At 44.1% G+C, this 13,406-nt stretch overlaps 1 pseudogene; it reads right to left on the bottom strand.

Moving 5' to 3' along the window:
• Nucleotides 1-13,074: 13,074 nt before the first annotated feature.
• On the bottom strand, nucleotides 13,075-13,193 carry LOC136642703 (5S ribosomal RNA; annotated as a pseudogene).
• Between the last annotated feature and the right edge of the window lie 213 nt (nucleotides 13,194-13,406).

Raw genomic sequence — 13,406 nt, forward strand, 5'->3', positions numbered from 1 at the left:
CCGTTAGTGGCAATGCGGCTTACTCCCAGGAAAGTGTTGATAGGAATGGGCTGTCAGAAGGCCTCCTGGAGGCCTTAGAAAGGGACTTCCACTTTTCGGCAAAAAAGCAGACAGCCTTCTGAGACGGGGGGGGGGGTGTTTATGGGGTATGTGGGGGTGTTAAAAATTTATGAACCTCAGATTCCCTACCTATGCCACTGCTTCTGTGGTTCCCAACTTCCTTCTTTTGAGCCTTTCCTTTCCTGCCAAGATATCCCAAATTGCTCAGAGCTTGTGAGGAAGGTGTATATAAGAAGACTGTCTTTGATATGGAGAATGCTGAGGGATCACTTGTGGTTATTCACCATCTTCTTCCCTGACCTGGCAAGACTTTGGTTAGGCCAGGGTCGAAGCAGAACATGCCACGATCAAATCAGAATGTAACTCCTTAGTCCAGGACAAAAGTACGTATGATTGATTTCTGGGCAGACAGGCCCTGCTCTAATTCTGTTTATGAATTCAGAAATAAAAGTAATACTGGAGTTAATTAGAACCTAGCTCTGGATGAGTCAGATGGTGATTCACCATGCCTCAAAGTCTGCAGCACCCTGTATACATTCCTTGTGATTGTAGTAATGAGCTCTCTCACTAAACTCAAGTAGCGCATTCTTTCTGAGCTAAAGATATCATCTAAGAGATATGGGGCAAGAACACCACATCCGAGTGCGTATCTCTGTCCTAAGAATGTTTTATAATCTGATCTCGAGGATGTGGTTCTGCTTAGGATGGTGACGCATCGGCATCATGCTAAATACAACTGATTTCTTTTCACCCCTTTTGCTCACAGCCGTTGCCATGGCAACACCGAGGGCTGTGAAATTGGGAAAACCCAGCTGTAGGCTGAGACGCAGCGTGCGATCAATAATGGGAAACTAAATCAGAAAATTAAGCCGGGAGAACTGTAACAAGTAAATAGACCCTTCCGAGGTGCCCCTTCACCTGCGTGGTGGCACAGTATTGAGATGCACTGAGAAAAAGCAGCCTAAAGTGAAACCGAGAACCAGATACATGAGAAGGAGAACTATTTTAAAAGAAGACCGGAGTCAAATCCGAAACTTACTGGGTTTGTGCCTCACCAACTTTGTCTACCGTGCACCTTGACACAGGTTACAGGTTCTACCATGTCATACCTGGCCCTAGAACGCCACAGTTAGTTACTGGGGACACAAACTAACATACTGTAAAACCAGGAACGGGTGTTCATAATGTTGTGGTAGTGCATAGAAGGTTCATTATCATTGATGGAGAAATGCCTTGGTCTTATTCACCACACCATCCTTCTTTCTTGGGAGCCTCCTGTGCAAGGTCAAGAGCAACTTGAGAGTAGGATTTGAACCCATGAGTTCCAATGGAATGCTGCAAGTAATGAAAGTTAAGCACACATTCTCCATATGATGCGACAAGATAATGGGAAAGGGCTACAGCTGCATGGCAGAGCACATGCTTTCCATGCATACTGTCCCTGGTTCAATCCTTATCATTTTCCAATCAAACAGTCCAATCCTATCCCCCATCAGTCCACAGCATGCAGTAGCATCAGTGGAGCACATGCTTCATGTTATGCTGCAGGGGGTGACCAAGCAGCCCAGGAGAGGTAAGTAAAAACCTTTTTCACTTACCTCCCCATAGGCTACCTGGCTTCCTATGCGTCTCCTCAATATGTCTGAGGAGCTTGGGGTGTGTATTGGGCTGGGGAAAGGGGGATAGGACCTTGGCATGTGTTGCTGCGATCATCCCCCTCCTGCCACCAAGCCATCCCTGGTTGAGCCTGCTCCCCAACCTGATCCTCTGCTGAACCAATGCCAGATTGCCCCCACCACCAATTTACCTGCTCTGGCAGGGTATCTGGGAAACCCTGTTGCACATATGAGGTCCCAGCCTACTTGTACCAGCAGCTTCAAAGCAGTGGCGTCACTTGGGTTTGCATCACCCAAAGCAGGAGGCCAGTGTATCACCCCCATGATGGACCTCCTCCCATGCAGTGGCTGGGGCAGTGCCCCAGGCAGTGGATGTGGTGATGCACCATTGCCCCACCCTCACTCGTTTTTTGGCTATAACTTTTGATAGAATAAAGCTATTTCAATGCAGTTTATTTCATTGCATTCTCCATGATCTTATGCATTGAATGATATATAACAGGCATGTCCAACTTCGAACAGGTTGTGATCTACTTTTTCCGGCCAAATATGCCGGTGATCTACCACCATAAAAATTAAGTTTCAAATTAAATTTTAACCCAATAAAGTTGGAGGATTGCCCCTCCCATTTTTAATGAATCTTCTGTTATTTACTTGGATGTGATCAGCTGTTAAGCTAATTAAGCAAAAACAAAACAAAGAGACGAAGATCCAGTAAGAACTGTGAGGGGAAATGGAAAGTACATTTTTTCTTAAAGTTTTATTGAGTGATAACTTTCTTTAACTGTCTTAATAACTTTCTTTAACTTTTATTGAGTAATTTGTGTTAAATTTAGGTCGAGTATTGATCCAGGCTGATCTTGCACAATCTTTAATATTTCGCTCTTGCTCATTAGTGAGACGTCTGAGCCTGCATTTCATCCACCAGCTTTTTGAAGTTGGGTGAATATTGCGTGAGGGCCAGTCTCAGGGAATCCTGGAGATGTTCATCTGTCATGTTGGAACATTGTGTACTCTTTGTCATTTTCAGATGGGAAAATGCAGATTCACACAAATAAGTTGAACCAAAACAGGAGTGCACAGCTTCACTGCATCTTCTAAAGTTGGGAAATTTGCCTCTAGGCACTAGCTTCCAAAACGATTCTTGCTCAGCACAGGTCTTGACAAAAATGTCATTTTTAAGGGTTAATATTTCGTTTTCAAGAGATGGCTTGTTCAATGAGTAATTTTTACTGATAGCAGCTGCAGTTTCTTTAATGTCCACATCTACTTTGAATGGGTATGACAAGTACTCCACAACTGTTCCAATTTTTTGGAAGTCACAGAATCTATTTTTTGAATTCCTGGATAACAGAACAGATTTCTGTCACATACTTCTCATTCTGAAAAACAAAATTTGGATATTGTCCCAGATGGTCCTGCGTATTAGGAAAATGATCAAAAGTGTTGTTTGCAAGGTCATCATTAGCTCAAATTTGCTCTTGTAGGATGAAACTGTACTCATCATCTCACCAATGCATTTGTTTTTATCTTGTAGTTCAAGGTTCATGTCACTTAGATCGCCTGTAAAGTCAGCAAGAAATGCCAGATCACATAACCACTCCTCATCTTCCAACTCTGCTTGGTCATCTCCCCTCTCCTTCAAAAAACTTCTTATTTCATTCAGCACATCACGAAATCTTTGCAGAAATTTGTGCCTACATAGCCACCTTACATCTGTGTGCACAATGATTTCCGCTGCCCCATCATCAAGAGTAAGATTGAAAAGCCGTCTTTGAAGTTATCTTCCATGAACTGAATTTACAATTTTGAAAGTGATGTCCATGGCAGTCTTTGTATTGAGTCTCTTGCTTGCCAAAACTTGCTGGTGAATGATGCAGTGGTAAGAAAGGAAATCTAGGAAGTCATCATGCTGTCTACAAAGGGCTATGAAACTGTTATCCTCACCTGTCATTGCTCTTGCGCCATCAGTAGTGCTGGAAACAAGTCTATGCAATGGAAGATTACACTTTGTCACAAAAGAATGGAAAGAACTGAATATTTCTTGACCGGTAGTTCTCCCTCAAAAAGAAATCATTCCAAGTAGTTCTTCTACTGAAATCTTCAGAAACCATCCGGATAAAGATTAGTAACTGGACTATGTCTCTTATGTCTGTAGATTCATCCAGTTGGAGTGAGAAAGCAACACAATTTGAAACATCCTCCAACAATTGTTCAGTTGTGTCTCCACACATCTTTTCTATTTGCCGCACAACGGTGTTTCTTGACAATTGTACATCTTGAATAGCAGCTATGATCTCATTCTTATTTTTAAATCCTTCAAAAAGATTATCAGCTGCTTCAAGAAAACAATCATTTTCAAATTCCCCTCCAGTGAAAGGTTTGCATTTCTTTATGATCAGGTTGCTGACCTTGAAGGATGCTATGGTTGCATTGACCAAATGTGAACTTGGCCTCGCCATCAACTGTTGCCGAGTAGCCAATTTCGATTTAAGTTCTTTGAGCTTCAGTTTACAAATTTCACTTTTGGATGGAAAATCAGCATCAAACATTGCTATGCAGGGCCTTATAATGACGTTCCAGATTACCCTTTTTGGGCAAGGATACTGAGTGTTACAAATTAGACAACAACACTTGTCTTTCACCGTGATGAAGAAGTAGTCTATTTCCCATTCATCAGGAAAGTGGTAGATTTTGCTCTTCTTTGGAACACTCATCTTCATTATACTGCGGTGGCTGGATGTAAGAAGGCCAAATCTGCTAAGTTAGTATAAACACTGGCTGAATCTGGTCCAAAACTGTCACTGTCCCAAAGCATTAAAGATCAACAGAAAATGAAGACCTCTGGATGATGGGCAATACAAGGACTGGAGATGCCAAACCACACGTGCAGTTCTAAAAGTAAAAAATAAGAATTCATCATACTGGCACCAAATAAACAATCATCAAAAAAACTCAAACACCTGTCCTGCAAACCAGATAAAATCAAATACCGCCAAACAAGTTCAAATACCACCACATGCGATTTAATAAATTCTGCACACAGTGTAGAATCAATGCAAAGGCTAGGCAAAATAAATTGCAGAGGCAAGCAAAAGTCACAGTGGTTTGAACCAATTCAAGGCCAAGGCATAGGCAAGTTAGAACAAAATTGGAAAAGCCCGCCAAAATCACCAAATTCCTGACACTTTGTTGTGTCTGCTCGAAAATGTTTAATGAAAGTAAACTATAAAGTGACCAACAACCAGCACACAACACAACTAATACGGTAAGTGTATTCAGTTAAAGCCCGGGCGAATGGATGTCGCCCAGTATATAACACACTTCTAAGGGGTGTTGGGGTGGGGGCAGGAATGGGTGATTCTGAGAGGCAGGAGACCAGGTATGACGCCGGGCCTGTGGTGTCTCGTCGCAAGGCACGGGCGGCAGCCCCCTGGGGTGCCCACAAACTATTGGCACGAAAAGAACAATCGCCCCCAATACACCCGCAGGCAAGATTCCCACAGGCAGGGAAAAAAGACAGGCAAAGGATCAGCAGTGGCGGCAAGCCCTCGGCAGACAACCTGCCGGCACGAACTCTCTCCTAGCGACGAGGCGAGCTGCTGGAGAGATGGAGCCAAGTGGGGCTGGCAATCTACCTCTGACCCCTCCGCGATCTACAGGTAGATTGCGATCTACCTGTTGAACATGCCTGATATATAACCTGATGGTATTATTCAAAAATATCAGGGTTTTACATTTTGTCCAGTAGTAGCATCACACACACCCCTCTGTGTGCAACACCTGGTGCAGCCTCCACCCCTGCATGCCCCAGCAACGCCATTGCTCCAAAGTGCACAACAGAAGCATGGCCACTCACTGCTTGTGGTAGTGGCCAGGCTGTGCTGACTAGAGTGTCGTGTTTTGTGATAGCCATAAAGGGCCTCATGCTGCCAAAACGCTTATTCCCTTGGCATCTCATAGGATTGAGCCATAAGTATCAATTATATCAAAGCCCAATTTCTCTTCTACTTGAAGATCACAACTATTGTGCTTATAATTGCCCTTCCTTCAGCTCAATAGGATCTGAGAGCACATTCACAATAGCCAGGAGATAAGATTCCTCTTGATGTAAAGATTCTGCATTCCAACACATTGGTTACTGCTCCCAGAGGAAAAAAAGAGAACTCCCCACTCTATAAATCTTTGTGTCTCTCCTTAATTCAAAAACTGGCTTCTAAAATGCATCCCCAAAGAACAGCCCATCTTGTGATAACTGGGGCTACTTATTTACAGCTATATTTTTAGTGATGGATAAAGCATGCAACATTTTGCTATATTTTGTCCTGTTTCAGAAGGGTCCAGACTTCAAACAGTGATGAATGAATGTCTCCATGCCATTTTATTTTTATTCCATTGGTTGGCTTTCTCCACATTCTGCTGCCTCTACCTTCCAATTTAACTTGGAGGGTTATTTTTTCATTGTCAGAACTGGCACATGTGGCTGTTTGCCCCAGTTTTCTTTTGCATCTTTTATTCTTAAAGGTTCTAGATGGGCACAAGTATAAAGCATGAAAGAAAACTCTGGTTCTTTCCCTTCCCCTATGGTTGCATCCTTTCTCTGCAAAAATAGGAAGACTGTTTAAATAAGATAGGTAACAAGTCTTGTGGTCCCTGAAAAACTAAAAGCACAAACCTGTATAAATTTCCACACAGCATGGGTGATTTACAGCTGCTGGAGATCTCAGGGTATGGTGACAAATGTCCCCTTGCCCCAAGGTAAGCCCCAGCAGCCACTACGGACAACTTGGACATGCACCAGCTCAATCACTGGAGCAAGTCCGTGTTGACCCAGGAAGGTTGATCAGGCCCACAAAGGGGGTCAGGATTCAGCATGCCACTGCCGACAGTCCTGCCCCTCTACTGTGCCTGGTCAGCCTGAGGAAAGTAGTCCATGGAAATAAAAAGTTTTAGTAATATTTGTATACCTGCTAAAAGTGGTATAGTTCACTCTGTGTTTTTGTTTTGTTTTTTAAACAATAGACTCCACTCTAAGGGTGCCATAGTCCCTTTCCCAGTAATTATAAGCAGTGGTAAATCTAGTGTGTAAATAGAGATTGTCTCCTGGATTTGCATTTGCTTCTCAGTTTCAGGCTGCAACCCTAGCACACTTTCTTGAGAGTAAGCCCCACTGAAGGCAGTGGGGCTTACTTCTGAATAGACAAGCAGAGGATTGTGCTCTCAGTCTCTTTCATCTCAGAAATGTGACTTTTCTCTGGGTCGTGCACAGGTCCCACTGACATAAAGGTTGATGGAAGAACATACTTTCGTCTAAATTAATTAAGTTTGCTTTCAGTCAGGTGAGGTCGCTGGGAGAAGGAGAGCTCCTCCTTGTAAAATGTTTATCACTCAACCTTCAGCCATAACCTTGGTTGTGGATTTGATTTAGCTGAGGGGATGTCTTTCATTGAACATTATGAGATACTAAGGCTACAATCAGGTGCACACTTACTTTGGAGTAATTTCATCGAACTCATTTTGCTTTACTTCTCAGTATACATGCATATTTTCAGCTAAGCATACTTACTTGGAACTAAATCCCACTGAACTAAATGGAGGTTACAACTGAGTTGCCATAGGACTAGGCTGGATGTAGTTCAACTGCACTTATGTGGGTGGAGAGGTTCAAAATAAATCCTCCAGAGTATCCAGTGGCGCCACTAGAATTTGCATCACCCGGTGTGGGAGGCCTGCGTGTCACCCCATGCAGTGGGCGGGGCAATGCCCCAGGTGGTGGGTGTGGTGATATACCATCACCCCGCCCCCACTGGTTTTTTGGCTGTACCTTTTGTTAGAACACAGATATTTCAATGTGGTTTGTTTCATTGCATTCTGCATGAAATTACACATTGATTTATAACATGATGGGATTATTCCTCCAAATTCTGATTTTAGTGATTTTGAAAATTGTAGAGTCTCTCTCTCTCTCTCTCTCTCTCTCTCTCTCACACACACACACACACACACACACACACACACACACACACACTCCTGTCAACTTACTAACACCTTATTGCAGCAGTTCTCAAACTTTTAGCACTGGGACACACTTTTTAGAATGACAATCTGTCCAGGACCCATTGGAAGTGATGTCATGGCCAGAAGTGACATCATCAAGCAAATTAAAATAAATAATTATAAATAATTAAATTAAAATAAAAGAAATAATTAAATAAGGGGGAGCCAGTCCTATTCCACCAAGTGAATCTACTCTGAAGTAAGTCCCATAGTAGTCAATGGGGCTTACTCTCAGGAAAGTGTGGGTAGGATTGCAGCCTGTGCGCTCAAGCCTATGCACATCTACTCAGAAGTAAGTCCCATAGTGGTCAATGGGGCTTACTTTGTAGTCTGCCTGCAATAACAATCCCCCAAAAAGAATCAGTGAGATCTTCAGCCCTCCCAGTGCCCAGTTTAAAGTTCTTCTATTTCAGGCATATCCATATAAAGACCCACCTGGCTTTGCAAGTGCAAAATAGAAAACTTCCCCTTACCAGTTCAAGCCTCTTTTTTGTCCTTTTTAGTGGGGGAGGGGGAGGCTGCCTTCTGGAGCATTTTTGCACTCCAGTTCCATCGGATCGGGACCATTCTGGTGTCCTCACATTCCCCTTTGCCTGGCCTGACTAGCAGCCAAGGCACGTCTGCCTACTCACAAGTAAACGCGACCATGAGGCTGCTTCACTTTCCATAGGGCTCAATAGACTGCTGCTGGGAGGGAAGTAGGGACCTCCTTCTCCCTTTTCGGGGGCTGCATTCATTGGATCAGGACCATTCTGATGTCCTTGGAGTCCTCTCAGCCTGACCTTTCCGACGGACTATGGCAAGTATGCCCACTCGCGAGTAAACGCGGACACGTGGCTTCGTTTCTGGTTCAATAGACGCAGCTGGGAGGGAGGCAAGGACCTCCTTCTCCCTTTTGTGTTTTTGGGAGTTGCATTCATTGGATCGGGATCATTCTGGTGTTGTTGGATTCCTCTCCATCTGCCCTTTCCAATGGACTATGGCAAGTATGCCTACTCATGAGTAAATGCACGATACGGCTCACTTTCACTTTCCATAGGGCTTCATGCATTTTTCTTTCTGGGTTTTTGGCCATAACTTTTGAAGGAAAGGAGCTGTTTCAATTCTGTTTTTTGCATTGCATTACGCCGGACATTCCGCATCCAACGGTTTATGGCATGATTGGGTAGCTCCTAATGCTGATATTTTAGCGCATTCTCCCCCCAGAGCGTGTCACCCCCCGGCGCATCACCTGGTGCGGCCTGCACCCCCCACACCCCTCTAGCGACGTCAGTGAAAGCATCCTAGCTTTAAGAAATGGATTTGATACCTTTTACGACTGTAAGCATTCATTTTTGCAATAACTGAATGGCCTCAGGTTAAATTTGTAATTGTTTTCAAAAATCAAATTATCTCCGGACCTCATTGAGTTCCTGATAGTTTCATGGATGGAGGGTCTGATGCATTCCCCAGTACAGGTGTATCTTTACTTTCATCCACTTGACTTTCACTGCTTTGCTCTTTCAACTGCTTTCAATTATAACCACATCTCAAATTTTGACCACATACTTTCCTCTTTCGTTTGATTTCATCCAACCCGTGACATTTGTCAATCTTCTTATGTTTATTTTCATTCTGTTTAGGTTTCACAAGCATTTGCATAATATAGTCATTTACCTTTTTCACTCAACAAAATAAATTTGCAAGCTAAATAAGGGTCTGCCTTGACAATCATCCATTTTTGACTTTCATTCATACTCTGGTTCCTCACCAGCAAGATATTGCTGTAATCAAATGAGCCCAGGACCAGACCAAGATCTCCTGGTGCCTGAGGCAGTGTGCCAAATGTTGTCATCACCCTTACTAGGTGATGCACCAACCTCTGCTTCTCTGAGTGGAGGCAATAATAATAATAATAATAATAATAATAATAATAATAATACAGGTATTTATATACCGCCTTTCTTGGTCATCAGATTTCTCCTCAGACTTTAATTCAAGGCGGTTTACGTAGGCAGGCTGTTTAAATCCCCGTAGGGATTTTTACAATTAAAGTAAGGTTCTATCTTTAAGAACCACCCAACATTTCAGATGGAACTTTTGCGGTCTGTTATCACTTTCTGGCCTCCTCCCCCACAGGCTGACAAGCAGCTGCTTCCGAAGAGTAGGCAGAATAACTCGGTTCAGCTTGTCAGCTGCTTCACAGTCTCGCCGTTCATGGTGCTGGTGGCCTCGAACTGGTGACCTTCAGATGTTATCTTCAGGCAGTTGGTGGCTCAACCCTCTAGACCAGACCTCCTGCCCAGAAGAGGGGGACAGAGGTGGGCACTGAGACTACTGAGGCTACCGCTGCCTGGGGCTACTTTTTCCGTTAGCTGCATGGATGGGCTGGTCCTGAGCAATGCTTTAAGCCCCTGACATGCCTTCTTCTCTTTTTTCCCCATGAGACTCCAATCCTCTCACCTGCCCATACCCAATCCCACTACTTACTGGACTGCTGTCTCCAGCAGCAGTGGGGAAAGGGAAGGAGGAGAAAGTGGCTTCTTCTGTTTTAATTGCTTCATTAGTACAGTAGCACTGTGTCAATTATTAAATAATTACAGTTCTCTTCCACTCTTGTCTGGTAGCATAGGCTTGAAGATATATGACCAGGGCCTGGTGAACTCTCATAGGGCAGAGTGAGACTGTGTAGCATGGCCATGTCCCTAGATGAAACTTTTACATAAATCCTTCCTCTCCATGCATGGAAAATGCAGAACTACAGCCCAATCCTATTCAGATACTGCATCAGTGGCACACAGATGCCGGCGATGTCCTCTCTATCCTAGCAAAGCCCATCCTGGCAAATCCATGCCAATGGTGCATCAGTGATTGCATCGTAAGGTCTGTATACCAAGCCTATCCAGGAAAAGCAACCTTGGTACAGTCCTTTCCAATAACATCCCCAGCATCCATGAAAGCACTGACCCAGCCCTTAATCTATGGAGTAGTGTTCTGGCAGTGTTATGCTTTTTAAACAAATAAATGTCATCAGCATGTCACCACTATGACATTGATGCGTTATCATTGTGACAACTGTGTGTCTTCATTGTGACAGAGAGAGCACTGCATGAATCAATTGTGGGGCTTACACATGATGCAGGGCACCTGCTGCAATTACCTATCCAGCTAGCCACACCCACACATAATTTAGTCCCTTTGCATCATCACTGCAGGTGTGGCTGTTATTATGCTTCCCCTCATGTGCCCCGCCATTGCCCACCGTATACCATGGCAGCAGAGAACAGGGGGCTCATGACCACTGAAGATCATTCCCTTTGAAGTCCAAGAAGTAACTGAGTGAGGAATCTGCAGATCCTGGGAGCAGAGAGGCCCCCTCCCCCTGCAGAGCTCCACTTTGAAGTCAGCTGAAATAAGAAACTAAAGTAGGATCCCTATCTGCTGACAAAGTCAGAACAAGTCTGATCCAGTCAAGTTTTTTATTGAGCAGTATCAGTGATAGAGCAGAATCTAAAAGAGAAACACACAAGCGGGGTTGCAAATCCTCTCCTCCCAGTGTTGCTGTTGTACCATTGCAAGCTATTCAACAGACACCCAAATAACAGGCACCAGTTGGGGTCCGGCACCAATTGGTTCACTGTCTGCCATGGAGTTTGCAAAGCACAAGGGCATGGATGGAAGGAGTAGGTCTGCAACATTACCAAACAGCAGCTGGGTTCACAATGGTCACTGCAGGTATAGCGTTTTTCTGGCACCAGGGGCATGTCCATCATCAGATGGGGGGGGGGGGTTAGGATATGGCATATGTTGACTCTTCCTCATCCCTTTCTCCCACATCCTTCCCATTTTACACCCCAATTCCTGTTTGGTATATCTGCCAGTGGAGTTGTACCAGCATACAAGCAGGATCTGAGCTACATCTATGCTTCACTGCACCAGTGTCCATAGCACATCCATCTGCAGGTGGACTTCTAAACCAGCAGGGCTGCTGTTCCACTGGCATAGACAGAAATACTCTGGTGTACATTCTGGAGTATAGGATCAGGTTATTAATTGTGCAAAATAACCAGTTATATGCAGGTCCTACTTGCAGGTTCAGTGAGGGGCTTCCAATAACCAGGTAAAGGGCTTTTGCTTTCTTTATTGCTCCTTCTTCTCCCCCGCGGACTCAGTTGGCTTGGTCTGTGTTCACTCGCTGCCTTGACTTGCCAAATGGACACAGAAATACGGTTTTGGTTTTTAAATAAGAAATAAAAAGCTGCCTCCAAGTGACGGAGCATCCTAAATTGATTCATTGAATTAGCAGCAACTATATGAGTGCAGTCACTTTTATGCTGCCCTTGCTAATTGCAAGGATTTCTATTTAATTATGTACTTTATCGCTGCCGACATGAGGTGAGAAGCAGTTGGAGTCTGTCTCTCATCAGCAACTTTGACATGCTCAGCTATTGTTCTCGCATTATCTGCTTTACTTTAAAGTACATCCCATTTGTAGAAATGAGGCTATTTATATGAAAAGGCTATGGATTCCCCCTTATATTGAAGTGTATTGACTACACATGAGGTGTTGTGTCTCAGTGAGTGGCTTTTATAGCACAGAGATGTATTTGGACAAGGAGAATACAGAATCCAGATTTGTGTGTGCAAGCAATTACACCTGTTTCTTTTTTTGTCTTCTTGTATAATATAATCCATTTCTGAATTATATTTCACCTGCATTCCTCAATTTTGGAAACATCATTCAAAATGCAGACCATCAGCCTGCTTGTTTGCTTAAATTTCAGTATGAAAAAAAAGTAATGTTCATTTTGTTTTGTAAGATAAACACAGTGTTTTGGAGAATATGACATAATAAAAGAGTTGAAGGGGTGATATTGGATTACACGGGTGGCTTATATGCTCATATGTCACTTTTATGTGAGTGATATCATGGATGGCTTATATGTGAGAAATAAAATTTCTCTTTGATGCAAGGCATGCAGGAGACATGCATTTAAACAAATATACCTGGTATGGAGCATAGAAGCCAACCATGGTGTCACTAACAGCCAATCCTAACTAGGATCGTGTTGCCCTTTACAATAGTGGAACACCGTTCCACTGCCGTAAATGGACATATGGTGGTACCTGCAGTGCTTTGCAACAGATATTTTAGGTTTGCCACCACAAACAGTGGTTATGCCAGAGGTCCCCTGCATCATCCATCTACCTCAAGCTGGTGGTGTGAGCAGTGGGGTGGCAGGGGATAGGAAGAACAGGGCAGGAACGGGGAGAAATGGGGGGTACTGGGTGGGAAGAGGGGTGGGTGGAGGTGGAATGGAAGGAAGGAATGGATCCTTCAGTCTCGAAAGACTCTGGTATAAGCCTACAGCACCCGGTATTCCCAGGCGGTCTCCCATCCAAGTACTAACCAGGCCTGACCCTGCTTAGCTTCTGAGATCAGATGAGCTCAGGCAACTGCAGGGTAAGATCTCAGTGACACTGGCATGCACCAGATCCCAACCCCATTCCCTGTCCCCCTCCCTCTCCCTTATTCTCCTGGGACTTGCGCCAGCAAAACAGCTGGTTCAGTTCTGAAGAGATTCATTGAGACAGGGATGCTTACCTTCTCTTACCTCAAGGAGGCCTCCAGACCGCCCCTCCCACAGGACTCAGTGTTCCATTGGTATGTAGCTGCATCAGCAGAGGGGATTT

The sequence above is a fragment of the Tiliqua scincoides genome, chromosome 2 (genome assembly GCF_035046505.1).
Source record: "Tiliqua scincoides isolate rTilSci1 chromosome 2, rTilSci1.hap2, whole genome shotgun sequence".
Taxonomy (NCBI): Eukaryota; Metazoa; Chordata; class Lepidosauria; order Squamata; family Scincidae; genus Tiliqua; species Tiliqua scincoides.